Raw genomic sequence first — 20,071 nt, 5'->3', positions numbered from 1 at the left:
ATTTTAAAATCTCATCAAAACCTACTGTATAAGTGTTATAATATGCAAATCTGTGTTAATCCAGGGTATAGCTATGCAATCTGAGTTTAGTATATGAAAACAACAACACTTATAATCAGCTACGTAGTCATATTTAAACATGTAATGGAGATCTAGCGCATAGTTATGGTAACTTATATGAACATCTTATAAAAACGTAGTACAACCTTATGTATTATGATATGCGACTCTGATGAAGACATTTTGCAGCGCTAGGCATTTGGACATCTGCTAAGACCTGAGAAATAGTAACATATGATGGAAGACATATTTCATTACTATACTTTCTATTTTTGAACTTTGGTGTTAATTCACTTAATACAAATGCATTTTGGTTAGTATATTGATATGGTGGAGGATCTAGCGAATAGATGTACATTCTAACATAAACGTCTGTTTAAAACGTAGTGAATAGCTATATATTATGATTTGAATATCTGAAGAAGACATGTCGCATATTTATGCCGTCTGATTTTAACATTAAATGAAGGCATGGAACATAGCTAAAAATTGTAATGTGAACACCTCATGAAAATCTAGCACATAATTATACATTCTAATTAAAACATGTTATTGATTACCAGGTGCATAGCTATGCAATTAAATATGAAGATGTAGCGCACAACTATGTCATGAAAAGTGACCTCCGAAGATCCAGTGCATAGCTTTGCATTCTTATTTGTACATCTAGTGAAGACCTAGCAGATATCTATGAATTGCTATGTCAATTGTTTCCGAAATCGATAAGATTTGATTACGAACTATAGAATATAACGTTATCAAATATCATTGAAAAATTTACGGTTAAGATCCCATGTCATTCTTATGGCGTTTTCTAATGTTACGGTGAATGAAAATGTTTGTTTATTGTTGACTCAAAACCGAAATATTAAATGAAGGATTTCTGTTTTTGCAGCACACACCTTTCCCACGATATCAGGTAAAGATTCAAAGGAGTACCAATAAGTGCGTTTGTTGCTGTAGTAGTGTTCCTTGCGATTGCTGTTGGGTGTAATATTGTAGTTGCCACATTGTACATTAAGCATTGGAGGAAAAGGTATGCATGCTTCTTTATTATGAGGTACATTAAGTTGATGGCTATTCTTTTAAGTATTTATTGCATGTGTTTATTTTATATATCGTCATAGGCAGTCCGGTACGGAGAACAATACGATAGTTACTAGTCCTTCATCACTCAGATCAGATGAGTACGACACGATATCTCCACGGTTACAAGAAACAAACGACTGCGATGGTCTTCAATTGGAAACAAGAGCATATTAAAATGATCAACAAATAATTATAACTATAATTTCATTTGATTGGATTAAATGTCTGTTTGTGTTTAATCGACATATGTGTAATACTTAAAGTGCATACATGCAAAATTTCTATTAAAACTAACTATATAATGACCATACTTTTTCAGAGGGTAACTTAATGAAATGTCAAATTCAATTTAAGACCTTCACAAACGATTCAGTTAAGAAAGTTGCATGTGTAAATAAATAAATCAAATAAAAATCAAAGATTATATTATTCTCCGCAAGTGTGTATTTTGCAACCATTTGAAATCCTATTCTAATGTCTATATTACCAAGTAAATGAACATATATATAAAATATTTAATTAGCATTCACTCTTTGATGAAGGCATTTGATGCAAACATGCTTAAAGTTAACAATTGACTAGACAATGCTCAAGGGCTAAGATATCAATCACCACGTGTGTGTGGTTAGGAACGGTTAAAGTAATTATAAATGTGCTTATAAATGTGTTTATTTCCGAATAATTTGTGGGGCTTTGTAAACTACGTAACGCAATTAAATAGTTACATATTTCTCTTTATGTATGTTACTAAAGCTAAATTCTGATTATGATATGGCTTATCTTTTTGCTTCTTCAATTGTGTAATGATTATATTTTACGTATTTTTTATTTCATTTTTTAATTTATCTTGTTTCATTTGTGCGCTATCTAAAGCAGTAGAGTCGATACATATTGTTGTGCCTATGAAGCAAAATAAACATAGCATACGTCGTTTCTTATTGATATACTGCCGAACATACTCCATTCGGGAAAATAAACTTTGGAATTGTTGAGTATCGTTAAAGCACAAATCGAGCGCATATATCACTGAACAATACTTCGCACAAGATATTTAACAATTTGTCCAATAGTCCATGTGGATACGTTGTATTCATAGTGCATTGTTAATAATCGCCTAGAAAAGAAATATGATTAACACAGTTTGAAGATCATATTGTTTAGGTCAATAACAAATATTTGTAAATCCTACGTGCAGACATAATTTGACTAAAATGCAGCGTAATTTGTACTTTTGGTAAAAATTATTGCGTTAGAGGTAAGAAGCGCACATTCAGTACCTTAAACGTTATGTACACTTGTTAAAAATTTAGTGTTATTATGCCCCCGGATAAAATGATCAAGGTATATGGTTTTTGGCCTGTCTGTCTATCATTGTATATGTGCGTCGGTGAGTCTATTCCAAAACTTTAACCTTGGCCATAACTTTTGCAATATTGACGATAACAAATTGATATTTGGCATACATGTGCATTTCATGGAGCTGCACATTTTGAGTGGTGATAGGTCAAGGTCATCCTCCAAATTTAAAGGTCAACTATATGGCTTCAAAGCGGCGCAGTATAGGGCATTGTGTTTCACAAACACAGCTCTTGTTTTATTTCGTTCGTAAATCTTTTTGAAGACTCGATAAACATTCGACTTAATATAGTAGTAAGTATTAAATATTGAATCAAATATTGCTATTGTAATTTAAGAAGAGAACTTCGAAAGATTATTTGTTTAAATACAAACAATAAAATTTGAAAATTGTATCAATACCTGTATGAAACACTGTGCTGCCTGACTGCTGAATGCTGAAATTGCGCTTTCATACGAAGAATGTTAGCTGCAAGCAAGTTTGGACAGAATTAAGATTGTCGGACAGCTGGCTGCTGAAATACGTTGAAGGAGTGCTGCAAGAGTACTGAATATTCGTAGTATGATGCTAGATACTGACAACACAGTTTGATAATGAAAGCGCATCTCGATGATGGGTCCTCAATTCCATACTGTTTTATGCTGAATACTCGCTGGAAGACTGATGTAGCCGTTTTACACGCTCTCAGAATGCTGAGTGACAAAACACGCTGTACACGAATTTCAAGCTGAATTCTCGTTGAAAGACTGCTCAATGCTAAAGATTTGCCTCTCTTAGATATGTTTTTACGTATTTTTGTATAAATTGTGAGTACACGTCCTCTTATTTTTTCAAGGCAAAACAACTGGAGACACACATCAGTCCTTTATAACTGCAGAATTGTTTCTAAGTGATGTCGTTTGGTTTTATTTTAATCATGCGAGTAAGTATCATTGTATTTACATTTACATGAGCAAGCATTAATAAACGCAATATGTGCAAAAATTGTACTGGAAATGCTGGGCAACCTTAGTTAAACCCCATATCAGCAAAGCTGTCGTACCCGACTATTAAAATTTATTTAGTATTGATTGAGAAAATGCCAATTGAAACAATGACATGTGGTCGAAAAATAGGACTTGTATCTATAGAAATATTCATATATTTTTTCAAGAAGAGTAATTTGGCAATCTCGGACATTAACTTTGTTGTTACTGTGTCTTTAATGTTTTTCAACATTGTTTTGGATTTTAAAGGATACTAAGATCAAGAAAATGACTACTTTTTCTGTTGTTTGTATCATTATCGAACGCGTCATTAAACAATCTGTTTTCTTACGGCGTCTGCATGCAGGCGAAATAATTTTTAAGTAGGTGAATAAACATATTTTGTATTTCAACTTTTGGAAGAGAAAATATTCGTATCTTAATTGATACCAGGTAACACAAGTTGAACTAAAGAGAATTCCAATATAATTCGCTTGGACAATTGATTTTGTATTTTGAAGAAATTGGGATTCGGATGATTTGGAATCTCACCTTTAATTGACGTGACGCTCTGATACTTTTCTGAAAACACTACAACTACATACAATTAGATATTAGGATACATCATTAATATGCGCATCGTACGCATGAATTCCTTGGAACGAATATCTTAAGTTATATCAAAATGAAAAGCAGAGTCGGAATGTTCTAGGAACAAAACGTGAGCATATAAGAAATAGCGACATTGTAGAAAGTACTCCAAAGAGACGCATTTACCATTGAACGGACGCACAGGAGTTTAACTTCCAAAACCAAGGACACTGCCACCGAAGTAATTAAAGAAACTCCACTAGATTTGCTTAATACAGTAAAGACACAGGGTCGCCTCTAACTGAATCATCTCCAGTATTTTGCACTTTTCTGTATAACCCGACTTACGAGTCTCCTGGATACAATGGTACGAAATATTTCTGGTGATATGGTCAGTAAACTCGATAAACAAGTCACTCAAACGAATTCACCATATACAAGTATAATATGGTATCGAATTGAAGGCATTTCAATGGTTACCCATCATTCTTTACAATTATCGGCGATCAGGTTTCTCTTCTGTAATCTTTTTCTTTTCTATTTTATGGAAACCTAAATCCTAGGTGTACGCAATAAAGCCACAATATATTAAACACTCCTTAAAGTAATGTAGATGTTTCCTGATTGTGTTACGCTCACATTATAGCATTATGGTGTTCATTTTAATAGCACCTTGGAATTAAACAGGTGGTTACACAATACATGAAATATTGAATTTTAACATATACTTATATAAAGTTATTAACTAAGAGAACATAATTAATGCTCTTCCTGATTCAGCAAGAAAGATACTATGTATAAAACTTACACTGTGCAATCATAATCCGAAGAAAAGTAGGATTACACATTTTAAGTAAATAACAAGTCTTTTTCTTGGCAAATCGGTAAATCTTAATTATGTTAGGATGCCCATCAACGAATATTCACTATGTGATAATAAATTGAGCGAACATTTAATCGGACTACATCGTAATCCTTATTGTCTGGTAGGTTCTATGAGTTAATGATGTGTATTTACCTGATACATATTTGTGTACATATATTTTTTTGTAACGTTCATGACTTACTGAAAAAAAACATTTTAAATAACTCTTTGATAAACTCTTCTAACCTGTCAAACAAAAGTGAACTGAAAATGTAGTGTAGGGCATTAAATTTGCGAGCACTGAATATTAAATCACGACGTCAGTGTCAGTACAATCTCCGGATTCCACGCATTAGAAAATGCATACTGCTTGTACAAATTGAAGTTTCATCCCTTGCAAAAAGAGACAATGCAGCATTTTAATATTCGCTTGTATATCTGCCAGGAAGGAATTTGAGTCCCCTCAATTGTACCAGCTTCCAGAAGGGAAAGGAAAAAGGCAATGAAAGAAATGGCCCAAAGTGTTGCATTTACCGTTTAAATGCGGTCGCTACTGCTATTAATATTGCTTTGTTGTATTACTATTTATTGTAATATAATGTATACGCACTTGATCGCTTGCTTTTATTAAGACCCTGCTGCTTTTAGTTTATTTGGGAAATACAATTTACTACTTAACAATAGGTGATCATCTTTAAAAATATGTTAATACAGGATGCAACAATGTCATTTTTGAATATAGCATTTAAACAACACAGCTGTACGTGTACTCATGATCAAATATATGTATGGCAGTTATCAAGATTGAAGATTTTAGTGTACACGTTCATCAAAAAAGTATGCCCCTACAATACAAATCTATAAATCTATGAAACCGGTCTGCAATTTTAGCAGGTCAGTTTAAAGGTGTGAATACTAATTACGGTTTTATTTGTCTGTCACATGGTTTAGCCTTAATGGTCTTGGGCACAAACAGTTAAAATTGATTTTGGTACGTTTTGGTCGCGGATCATGAAATCCACTGTTTTTGTGTAAACGATACTGTTGAGATGTTTTGAATCGCTTTTAATATCATATAGTATAGTTATCATATCTGCTCTCTGTCGTTCATCGACTCTAGTACAGCCGTGTCGAGTATAGGCATGACATTGTTTATAGGACTTATGAATAGCTTTCGAATATCCATTTTTTTAAACGAATCGATTGAAAGACTCTTTTGGGAAAACTTCACGACCTTGCGCGGAACGTGTATTAGGCGAAATAAATAGTAGACATGGGTGATGCAATATTGGTTATTTTCCTTGTTTTGTAGGAATTGAATTTCATGTAAATCCGCTTAAATATTACTGATCATATAGCTATGAGAATAATCATAGTCCGAACAGAAATAGATAGAGGATATTTGTTGTATTCGATGGATTATCGATTTTAATTCACGAGTGATCATAGAAAATTATATTTTTTCTATGATCACGAGTGAACTAAAATCGATATTCCACCGAGACCAACGCATTTTCTTTTTATTTTATGCTTTTTGTCAACGTTTATATACATTGTTAAAGAGTTTAACTAAACAATTTCGCTTGGATAATGACGTCATTTCGTCACAAAATGATGTCATTCCACAGTAAACAGTGAAAATTATTGATAATTTTCACTGTTTGAAACAGTGAAATTATCAGTTTTAATTCACTGATATTTCTCTATAAACCACCGGAAAGCATTAAATAAATATAGCTAAATTGATCAAAGAGATGTTAACATGACGTCGGATATTTCGAGAATTTCCCGAAAAAAGGGTAAAACTTAAAAGACTTATACTAATGGATTGATATTTTTTAATCAAACGCGTAGACCATAGACCTAGTCGCCAAAAAGTCATTTACAAAATGAAGGACATAAAAGAAAAATGATGAAGTAAAGAAAGTGTCATTTCTGTAAATAAATGTTAATTTTAACATATCTAATACGCAGAATTATATCAGTTATGCCATTTGATTATTCCATCATGCAGGAGATTAGTTTAGGCAGCCAATTAGGTGCGGTCATGTATGAACAACTAATCTGTACCTAATTAATAAAATGACCTGGATGTTATGATCCTTAAAAACATGTTTGCTTTACAAAAGTGACTGCATTATTTGATCTGGACATTATGTGCTGATGTTGATGTCATGGTAATACATAATTGTGTACATTCGTGGTAATGTTGTTAGACTTTTCGGTATTTCATATTTTGTTTCTATGCAAACTATTACTAGCTTTATTGTTCCTCGCGTATATTGTTGTAGTGAAGTGGTGTGGTATTTTATAATATTCAGTTATATAGGAGTACTACTGAACTTATATTGATACAGATAAATAGACAATGTGAAGAACATAAATGATTAAAATTAAATGATCAGAAATGTAACTAATTTGCTACAACTATTTATTACTAGTGAAATTAACATTATACAAACATATAGTTGATACTTTTCATACAAAAAATATAGTATTATTTTTTAAATGAATATAGTTTTCTTGCCACAGTATGAACATTTGTATTTGTAAACAATGAAATTGCCATTACTTTTCTTGAGTTTATGTTAATTCGCAGAGTTCGGTCGTGGTTATAAATGGTATGGGACGCTGAAAAGAATTTCACAAGACTCGTGAACCGATATCCCTGGATCGTAGGCATTCACTTTTACGAAGCAGGGTCATTAAAAGGAAAATATTGTTCTATGTGATAATAATTGTACATTCACTGCGTTTAGAACAAGTCATCGTATGTATGTGTGAAAATGTATGGTTGAAAATCATTTAGGAATTATAACATTGACCATTATCTTGTTAAAGTTGTTGTTTTTAAATCGCAGTGTTTGCGATCCATAATATATGGATACATACAATGTGTATGTGTCATGCATAAATATTCAACAATTCACTTAATATTAAGCAAATAAACATGCAAACAAAAAATAAGAATATGGACATTGTTTTTGTAGTAGTATTGACATTTTATTGTAATGTAAAATTTATTGACAAGCAACATATAAACATATTTTTGCTGGTTACAATACCCAAATAACCTGTATTGTACACTGTAAATACAAATATATAAGAATGATTCATTATATACATAATAGATAAAGACGTATATAGAGCATCATGAATTATATTTGTTATTTAAATCATAATTAATACATATGAACATTAATATGAACACTTTCAAACACAATAATTCAGCTAGTAAAAAATGATAATTTAACTGAAGCAATAGACAATCAACGCAGAATCTAAAATGATTAACGTAGCAGTTTGCATGTGCATAATTAATTAAATAATAAAAAATAAAGGCTAATAATTGTTTCTGCATGGTATAGCGTGTCATGATTTGTTGCATATATTTTTTTTATTTCAATCTTTTTATAAATTGATGAAAATCGTTAAAAAGTATCTTTATTTTATATTTCGTTTTTGACGAAGGGCATATTCATATTCAATAGTGGTCTGCATGCACACCGTGCATATTAATATACAGTTTATATCAGATTTTTTGCAATATATGTATAAAACTGATATTTTCTTATTGTTTGTACAAATTATAAATTGATGAACTTATCATTACACAAAACAATAAAGTATCATGAAGCATTTCATATGAAAACATGTTGTGACATAATCTTTAAAGGCAGGTACTACGTTTTACTTACTTTCCAATATAGACCAAGTACATGTTCAGTTTTAAAAGTAATATTTGTTATCTAAATAATATTATGTATTTTGTAGAAAATAGAGAAGTAAAGTGGTAATAAGTATGCCATTAAGGTAACCAGCTCTCTTTTGATGTACATTTCGAAATCGTGTTTGAACACTTTTAAAATTTGCTTTCACAAAATGTGTCATATAAAATAAGTGCATATTGTTTGTAATCTGTTGATGTCATCATCGTTACTTTTTATTTAAATATTGTGAGGTCAAGAGATAAACATTAAGGCTCCAATGATCGAATCAATAAATCATCGAATGTAAACCATGGTAAAAAATGTTATTCTCGTGTCAGAAAAAAATACACCACGAGATTAAAGCACACTTCAATGACAGTTAGAGAAAACTCAACTTCCTAAACAAATAAACACTCCAAACAGTCAGGTTATAATTGATAAACAAAATTCCATAAATATTCGCATGAGTTACAAGGGTTAAAAAAATCCCCTTCCATTAGGAAGTACACTATCCATGTTTGCGCATCGAATCAAATGTTTGTTTTTGTATTATCTTCTGCCTTCGGTAAACATCCCACTTCAATATGTCTTCCTTTATCTGTTTGAAGTTTTATTGATATGAGCCTTATACCAACGCTAATCTTTGCAATTACTGTTATTTTGCGTAAACTGATTTATGTCAATATCAGATACGCGGGTGTGTGCAGTTTGAATCGACATCAAAAATCAAGGATATAAATTAGAATATCAACTGGTTTAAATATCAAAATGGCTCTGAGATCGAGAATGAAACCTTAATTGCACTATCGGGCTTATTTAAAGTTCAACCCCATTCTGAATATACATTTAAATATTAAAAGTGAGTCTAATGCTGGCTGAGGTGTTTATCATGCTGGCTATGTGATTCAAACTTGAATCGTATACATTCAGCTATGTTTAATTTTGAGCGAGTACTGACACGGGCATACTGAGGCAAAACGAGGATATTGAGACTGTGCGATTATCGAGCAAGCTCTGAGATCGGAATTTAAAACTTAAACTGTTTAATATCGAGCTCATGAAATTTCGAGCCATATCTAAAACCCAGATTGACATGTAAAAGACGAATACTGAGCTCATGTAAATATCGTTCAAGCTCTAAAATATAAATGCAAATAGGGACCACGAATATCGAGCTCGGTTGAACCTCGTGCCAGCAAATCAACATTAAAATGTTTAGCGCTGATATCTAGCTGGTGTGAATATCACTCTGTCCATCAGAATAAAATTGTACTGCAAATAACTATATATGTTGAATTGCAAGTCAGCGCTGACATCGACATGTAAGTGTAAAAGTAGAATATCGAATTGATACGAATTTCGCGTCTGCTTTGAAATATAAATGCGTCTTAATCTTAACCTTGTTATTATTTTGCACATATATGGTTTTGAAAGTTTCTGGCATTATCTCCGGACTTGATAAACAATCTCTTTTATGCAAAAAACTGCTTCATCAACACCCGTTTTAATATGTGCTTTTTTAAATCAATGTTTTGTTCAAAATGTAACGAAACTTTCGTGTAAATGATAACATTGATAATAATTAACGAATATATAATGAGTCCAACAAACGACGGAAATAATTTCTGCACTAATGAAAAAGGTTTCGCTACCAAGATTTTAAAGTAAATTTTGAAACAAAATTGACTTACAACATATTGTTTTCTTCCAAAGATGTAACCTGGAGTGGTATCGTCAAATAATTTACAATCACAATTGATATGTTCTATCATTTGGTAAATTGTGTTTGTTGTTAACGATTTATATCGGTACTTATATTGCACAATCAAACTTAGTATGTGGTTGGCATATTGATTCCCGGCGATATGTGCATCCTCAATGGTGAATACAAATACATCTCTTCTGCCATTTTATTACCATCGAAACGCAACATTAATTGTTATTAGATGAATTCATTTTTATTTTATTTTTCAGAATGAACACATTTTAAATATTGTTTAAATGTTATATTATTTTTAAAGTGTTTATCAATATACATAATAATTGCCTGTTATAGCTGATAAAATTCGTGCTATGCTTTATTTTTTACAAGGATTACTGGTATTGTTCTGTTCAATTATGCTCGTTGCACTTATCTAATTTTTGAAAATTGACAACATTATCCGATTTTTCATCAATTATCATGTCGATACGAATGTTGTTGACTATGATAATGTATGCTTATTCTGCGTTTTTATGGCAGGCTCGTTATTTTATATTTGTTATCTAAATGTTAACATGTACTGGGTAAAATGAATATCGATTGCATACTTACATAGTAACGCATATTCTACAATACTATGAACGTATTTGCAACACATGCAGACTTGCCGTCTTTATCATCGAACAGCCGACCACTTAGCATATGTACATCATGCATACAACATCGTTTGATAAGAGAGTACACAAATTTATTTATCCCCAAGTCTTTCGAATTACGCGGAAGGCAAACATTATCAAATGGATAGTCGGTTTCTTTACAATACATAAAATCATCATCGACTTGGGGGATGCAGTCAAGCATATCTTTTACACGAGCGTTCAAGTTCCCGGCTATAAGTAACGAGGTATCTGGGAAATCGGACTTTATAATAGTTAATGTGTCATTTAATAGACTTATGTCATCGTGTTCCTGCGCGTCTTATATAACAGATCCTTCTGGAGATACATATGTAAAGTACATTATCAGATCTATTGGTAAAGAAAGCATTTCCTTTTCAACATATAATACAATACAACCCGTACACTTATTGTATATTCTTGTTATCATGCCGTTTCGACAAAACGATCTTATCTTATTCACACTAATACATCGCCTGAATTACTAATACTGCTTTTACTCTATGATCTAATATTTTCAAAAAGAGTATATACACTGAAAACATCACCATATTGACGCAAACGTTTTTGCCAAGTTTCATATAAAGCTATTAAATCAAATTAACTAACATAATTTAGAAAATCGATGTCATTTGTGAGTTTAACTAAACCTCTAATATTGAGAGAACATAGTTTTATACAAGTTTCAGCAAGTTTGTATTTTGAGCCTTTGCCACACCCCAATGCATCAACGCGGACGGGCTTTTTCTGTTGTTCGTCGTATTCGTAAATTGTATTTTCAACAATAAATTTGTCAAACTTGAAATGCGCACGCTTCTTCTCGACGATACACTGCTGAAATAGAAGAACCATAAATAACCCCGATCTCGCCCTCGCGATTCTCGGAAGATCTTCTCCTATTCGGAATCCAGGATCACCTTCCTTCCGCTTCCTCCGGAATGCCGTCAGAATGCGGTCTCGATCTTGACAAAGGGCGAATCGAACAAGAATCGGCCTGTGGCCGGTTCGCGATGATAGGCGGAAAACGTCGTCGATCAGCATTGAAGCGCACTTAATGCTAAGTTTCTCCTTTTGTAGATGTTTTATAGTCACATGAGTGTTAATTAACATCGATCTCGTTTCATTTTGCTGTTCGGGAACATTATGAAACTTGAGATTGTTTCGTTTCATTTGAGATTCAATTTTTTTCTTGTTTGCTTTGACTAATTTCGGAGACAGATTCAACTTGCTTTAGACGTTCTGCAAAGTCATTTACTGTTTGCACGAGTTTTTTTCAGCTCTTCATTGTCTGAACTCAGTTGATTTACTGTATGTTCCGTGAGTCTCTTAAAGTAGCCATTTTAATAAAAAAAAATTATAAAACAAAACATATTCTGAATTAAATTTGACACTTGTAAAATGTATTCGCAATAAGACATGTTTAAATGCCGTGCGACACTACTTTCAAACATATCGATTACTGTTTAATGTTCAAATTTACAATAGAAAAGTAGTGGACGACAAGTATTGTTTGATTGTGTCGACAAATTGTCGTTAAATATAAATAAATTACGCGAATATAAACCAACACTCCTTCCTAAATTCTGTTGTTGTTTTTTCATTGACTTGATTGTGATAGAAAAGCAGGTTTATTAAAAGTATATTAATTGAAATATGTATATATCGGTATTACAATTAATGCATATTTACCCATGTATCAATAATAAATTACGGTTAAATTCAATGAGGGTATGCCCTATACTTTTAGTTTTAAATGAATTATCAATCTTATCTTAGTTATTGTATATGTTAAAAATCAAGATTTTATAATTATACACAAGTTTTCAATTTGGTCAAAATTTAATACAAAATAAAGTTTCCGTTTAAAACACATAAGAGTGGTGAACCTTTATGAATGGCCAATACATTATAACGATTAAATAACCGACAATATAACCACCTTCGTATATGTGACATGTAATGATGCGTGCTCGCTATCACGATTAGCGCCCAATTGAAATTGAATTCTGCGCGGTAAACTTTTTTGTCAACTTCGATCAATTGATAAACGGGGTCATCATATCAAATCTTATTGAATCGAAAGAAAGCATGACACACCGTATATACTTGTACTTGAAACACACTCGTAGTCTCCGCAGTCGAGCACAAAGCAACTTATAATGACGTATGGGTATGCATTTTATCGTATCTAGCCTGAAAACTAAGATACATTTTATGATCAGCTGAGTGTCGACAATCGGTGTACTCGTATTGCATCGAACGACAGTGAGAACATAGCATAAAATACTCAGAAACATTTTACATTAATGAAAAAAATAACAAAATATAGGTTCCACAAATTGCTAATTCGTTGTGAATTCACGCACAGCAGATGTCAAAAGCTTTAAAATAAAGTTTTCTTTTAATATGGAAAATATGACAATAACCCCATGATACATATTTTAACAGATTAAAAAATGTACACAATAAATAAGGTTTTATAAGGATTTAATGAAAAATATTTATTTCATCCCACACTCCCAGTATTGAACCTTGAAAGACAGCTAGTACATTTTGAGGGGACCCTTTAAAAAAAACGACCAAATAACCAAGCTTTACATCAAAATACTCAGTAAACATGTGATTTGTATTGTTATAAATGTTTATATAATTTGGTACAATTGTTAGAGTTTCAACGCATTTAGATTTATTTAAAGGGCCTATAATTTAAATATTTTATAAATGAAAAATAGAATATTACATCCTTGTACCTTACACAATAACCAACGACAAATGTGCAGCAAGCCTTCAAAATGATGATTTCAGAGAAAATCGCTCCATTGTGGGGTTCAAAAACGATATCCGGCAGCGGCCTTATACTTCAAAAAGCTTCAATTAAGGTGTATGTTCATTAAAATTTTATTTACATGTAAATCATTTGATCTCTCAATACACTAAAATGCGAATTAACTTTAGTTCGTGTTTTGCAAGTCATTTTTATGGAAGCATGGATTTATTTTGAAGTTGAAAGTCGACCGTGCTAATTATGACGAGGCTACATGATAGCACAATAGCGATAACACAAAACACGACAGTCATCTGATTATAAGTTGACAGTACGCTGATGATAACGCCATATTGCGATAGTGAAGACACGGGACTATGACAGCATGATGCTTATGATATCCGAATTATCAATACAATAGAGACACACCTTAATATCTTAGCATCTAATAAAAACATAAACCACATTATTTTCATAAAATATGTAATGTCATATTGATATTTACAATCATTTTGCATTATGTCGCAGAGTATTAGATAGCACATGTGGCGTTTTACTAACTTTCATCTATGCCATGTTCTATGCTGAAAATCGCCTTCTGATCCCGCATATTCAAATTATTAATGTTTCGAAAAAAAAAACTTAAAATATTATGAGTAAAAACTACTGGAAAGTTTTATATTGTAGTTTGTCTTCAACCAGCCACGATGCATCATTAATAAATAAAATAAATGTCATTGTTTTATGTTTCAATGGAAAAGTTACTTCAGAATGTATCTGTGGAATTACTGAATTATATTTATTAGAACTACTGCCAAAGGCAGAATAGCTTATGGGATGGCATGGTGTCTGTCTGTCTGTGTGTGTGTGTGTGTGTGTGTGTGTGTGTGTGCGTGCGTGCATTAGACTTTTCTTGTTTATCCGATAAAGTCCACAGTTTTCATCCGATTCTTTTCAAACTTGCTCAGTGTCTTTATATTAATTAGGACTCGAACCCTATTGATTTTCAGGTCACTGGATCGAAGGTCAAGGTCACATGGACTCGAAACAGTAAAATGGTTTCCGGATGATAACTCAAGAATGCTTAGGCCTAGGATCATGAAACTTCATAGGTACATTGATCATGACTGGCTTATGACACTTTTTCATTTTCAGTTCACTAGGTCAAAGGTCAATGTCACAGTGACTCGAAATAGTAAAATGGTTACTTTTTCTTGTTTATCCGATAAAGTCCATAGTTTTCATCCGATTCTTTTCAAACTTGTTCAGTGTCTTTATATTAATGAGGACTCGAACTCTCTTGATTTTCAGGTCACTGGGTCAAAGGTCAAGGTCACAGTGGCTCGAAAAAGTAAAATGGTTTCCGGATAATAACTCAAGAATACTTAGGCCTAGGATCATGGACTTCATAGGTACATTGATCATGACTGGCTGATGACCCCTTTTCATTTTCAGGTCACTAGGTCAAAGGTCAAGGTCACAGTGACTCGAAATAGTAAAATGGATACTTTTTCTGGTTTATCCGATAAATTCCACAGTTTTCATTCGATTCTTTTCAAAGTTGTTCAGTGTCTATATATTAATGAGGACTCAAATCCTATAAATTTTCAGGTCACTGGGTCAAAGGTCAAGGTCGCAGTGACTCGAAATAGTAAAATGGTTTCCAGATGTTAACTCAAGAATGCTTACGCCTAGGATCATGAAACTTCATAGTTACATTGATCATGACTGGCTAATGACCCCTATTGATTTTCAGCTCACTAGGTCAAAGGTCAAGGTCACAGTGACTCGAAATAGTAAAATGGATACTTTTTCTTGTTTATCCGATAAAGTCTACAGTTTTAATCCGATTCTTTTACAACTTGTTCAGTGTCTTTATATTAATGAAGACTCAAACCCTACTGATTTTCAGGTCACTGGGTCAAAGGTCAAGGTCACAGTGACTCGAAAAAGTAAAATGGTTTCCGGATAATAACTCAAGAATACTTAGGCCTAGGATCATGGACTTCATAGGTACATTGATCATGACTGGCGGATGACCCCTTTTCATTTTAAGGTCACTAGGTCAAAGGTCAAGGTCAATGTGACTCGAAATAGTAAACTGGTTACTTTTTCTTGTTTATCCGATAAATTCCACAGTTTTCATCCGATTCTTTTCAAACTTGTTCAGTGGCTTTATATTAATGAGGACTCGAACCCTATTGATTTTCAGGCCACTGGGTCAAAGGTCAAGGTCACAGTGACTCAAAAAATTAAAATGGTTTAAGATGTTAACTCAAGAATGCTTAGGCCTAGGATCATGAAACTTCATAGGTACATTGATCATGACTGGCATATGACCCCTATTGATTTTCAGGTCACTAGGTCAAAGGTCAAGGTCACAGTGACTCGAAATAGTAAAATGGCTACTTTTTCTTGTTTATCCGATAAAGTCCACAGTTTTCATTCGATTCTTTTCAAACTTGTTCAGTGTTTTTATAATAATGAGGACTCGAACCCTATTGATTTTCAGGTCACTGGGTCAAAGGTCAAGATCACAGTGACTCAAAATAGTGAAATGGTTTCCAGATGATAACTCAAGGATGCTTAGGCCTAAGATCATGAAACTTCATCGGTACATTGATCATGAATGGCTGATGACCCCTATTAATTTTCAGGTCACTAGGTCAAAGGTCAAGGTCACAGTGACTCGAAATAGTAAAATGGTTACTTTTTCTCGTTTATCCGATATAGTACACAGTTTTTATCCGATTCTTTTCAAACTTGTTCAGTGTCTTTATATTATTAAGGACTCAAATCCTATTGATTTTCAGGTAACTGGGTGAAAGGTCAAGGTCACAGTGACTCGAAATTGTAAAATGGTTTCCGGATGTTAACTCAAGAATGCTTAGGCCTAGGATCATGAAACTTCATAGGTACATTGATCATGACTGGCTAATGACCCCTATTGATTTTTGGGTCACTAGGTCAAAGGTCAAGGTCACAGTGACTCGAAATAGTAAAATGGTTACTTATTATTGTGTGTCCTATAAAGTCCACAGTTGTCATCTGATTCTTTTCCAACTTGTTCAGTGTCTTTATATTAATTAGGACTCAATACCTATTGATTTTCAGGTCACTGGGTCAAAGGTCAAGGTTACAGTGACTCGAAATAGTAAAATGGTTTCCAGATGATAACTCAAGAATGCTTAGGCCTAAGATCATGAAACTTCATAGGTTCATTGATCATGACTGGCAGATGACTCCTATTGATTTTCAGGTCACTAGGTCAAAGGTTAAGGTCACAGTGACTCGAAACAGTAAAATGGTTTCCGGATGATGACTCAAGAATGCTTACGCCTAGGATCATGAAACTTCATAGGTACATTGATCATGACTGGCATATGACCCCTATTAATTTTCTGGTCAAAGGTCAAGGTCTCAGTGACTCAAAACAGTAAAATAGCTTCCGGATAATAACTTAAGAATAATAAGGCTTAGGATCATGAAACTTTATAGGTACATTGATCATGACTGGCAGATGACCCCTATTGATTTTGAGGTCACTAGGTCAAAGGTCAAGGTCACAGTGACAAGAAAATATTCACACAATGCTCCCACTACAACTGACAGTCAATATGGGGCATGTTTTACAAAGCCCTCGTTTAAAAAGAGCAATATCGAAGCAATAAGTCAAGAATGATTTCCCCTTGAATATGAGAAAATTACGAAATCCCGCATGTTTACGCACTTAATTCCACAGTTTTCATCCAATTATTTATAAATTGTCACAGTATCTTTATATCAATGAGGACTTGAACCCTTTCGAATATGAGCAGTATCGGAGAAATAAGTACACATTAATCTCCCCTTGAATTTGAGAAAATTCTCCTTGTTTGCGCGATTAAGTACACAGTTTACATCTTATTATTATTATCTTAGCGATTCAGGTCCTCATGGGCCTCTTGTTATACAATTCTTTACTTAAAAACAAGAAAAATTCTCAAATAAAACGATGGCATAATTTCAGAACAATGCATATTTTTGTAATGACTGTGTTTTTGGAGTAACAGAAGAATATATGTAAATTAACTGTGGTATTGGCACTTTTATTAGGGTAATAATTAAATTACTATTGTATTTGAACAGATAAACCAGGTTGATAAAATTTATAAATTGATAACGCGTAGAATAATAATATATATTATACTTTATTATACTAATATATAATCAAAAAAAAAGGAAACAGCTTTGCGAAACATACTAACACTCACATGAACACCTCGTTTTGGTAGCATGTAAAATGTGAAGTAGCAATCGTGTAAAACCAACGTTACAATATGTAATATATTTTGGGAGATATGAGTCAGTTGTAACTGAAATGAATAAATATTGGGTTAACAAAAGCTACGGATTTCTGATGCTTACGATTACAGACGCTAGATGAAAACTCTTCTTGTATTGTTAATTTAAATAAGCCCGAATAAATAGCCTCCCTTATAAAATAAAGTTATATAATTGGGTAATAAAACTTTAATCATGTGTTGTTGCTAAAAAGATACACTAAAACATTGTTTCTACAATGGTTGGTATTTTATTATGGTTAAATTGTTTGTGTACACTTTAAGAGCAATATAACTTTAATTGGTGAAAAATAAAATATCGAAAATAAAGAAGAAAAGCATATTCAAACGTTTAAGCTGGGAGCATTAGCCGATGAAAAATAAACACATTTTACAAAATGACCTTCACTCCAAATATACAGAACGCAATAATATACGTCATCACAATCACATGCACATAAACATGAGATTACAACGCTGAAAAATCCCCTTTCCTTAACATTACATTCATTCAGTGAACTATCTTTATTTACGCAACCGTTTAAATATTTGTTTTGCATGCTATCCGGCCTTTGATAAACATCGCTCTTTAACTACATTAGGTCACGTCATTAATCACATTTTTAATAGTTGTTCCTTTTAAGGTAAATAAACAATTACACGTCAGCATGTTATCTTTTCACTTCAAGATGTTTTAAAGATCCTTGTTAAGTTTGTATTGTACTTTAAAACTATCGTAAATTTCACAGCATTTTAAATCAATTTGAGCGAGTTCATGTATACTGTAAACATACATGTGTCATATTTTAATAAAAACAAATACGAGTCATGTATGGGCACCATAATATCTATAAACAATAAAGTGTGAGTGTCTTGTACATTTGAGAAAGCAAATTAGAACGTTATGTATACTTACCAATCAGTAAACGTGACAACTACGAAATAAGCAGAACAAAGCAGATTCAAGATCATAATAAAAACATAAAATAAACGTAATATATGGACATTTAATCGACATTTCTTTTTAAAAACGATGTAAATACTTAAAAATCGATTTGAAATTAAAATAAATATATTTAAAAAAAAGTTATTATCCATGCTGAACTTCTTTAGAAATGTTCCTCATTAGAATGTACAATTAAAAATGCAAAAATATGATGCAACCCTTTGCGAATGCGACAATCAAACCGATATCAAACTGTTCAAACACACAACACTATTAGTTTTAATCCATTACATGATGTACATCGTCAAGTTTTAAACAAAGGATGATATTTCAGAACGCATTTCATCATGGTTAGGTTGTTAAATACATTAGAATAGAGTCAAAAAGAATTCATAAATATACGTATCAACGGCTCATACATAATTGTAAAATTCTCGATAACCGTGTACATGAAGTACACACAGTGGATGATGGGACAATGTTGATGGTACGCAATAGCTTCTATAATATAACATTGTCTATAGAAATTCACAGCAAATTGCAAATTGTCAAATATGTCTAAACTCCAGTATGTATGTACTCAAAAACGCCTTCACGTTCATAGGTTATGTTTGGTTACTTATGGATATCATATCTTACATAAAATAACTTCTTTTAATCACATACTTTGTCAAGCAAGCTTGTCGCCAAGACTTTCGCTCGTCAATTAAGATTATTTAGATAAGGTACCCCAAGGCTCATACTTTGCTCACAAATATTCATTAAACATTGAAGTGTCCATTAAAATTAATCACAAAGCAGACTAAATAAACACTGATTAAAAAATGTCCATTAAAGTGTAAAGTGCCCGGCTATGCGGTATTATAAGGTTAAATAAGTCTGCAATATATTAAGTCGGTTTTAAGTTTTAATTATAAATAAAGTCTTCTATAGAATCGGTTGACCAGATAAAAAGAACTATTGTTCGTGTCTTCACTACACACTACTTTTATTAATTTCCGTTTTATAAAATCATTTTTTGCA

This window comes from Dreissena polymorpha, chromosome 14, assembly GCF_020536995.1.
Source record: "Dreissena polymorpha isolate Duluth1 chromosome 14, UMN_Dpol_1.0, whole genome shotgun sequence".
In the NCBI taxonomy this organism is placed as follows: Eukaryota; Metazoa; Mollusca; class Bivalvia; order Myida; family Dreissenidae; genus Dreissena; species Dreissena polymorpha.
The sequence above is the reverse complement of the archived record's forward strand: the minus strand, read 5'-3'. Positions refer to the sequence as shown.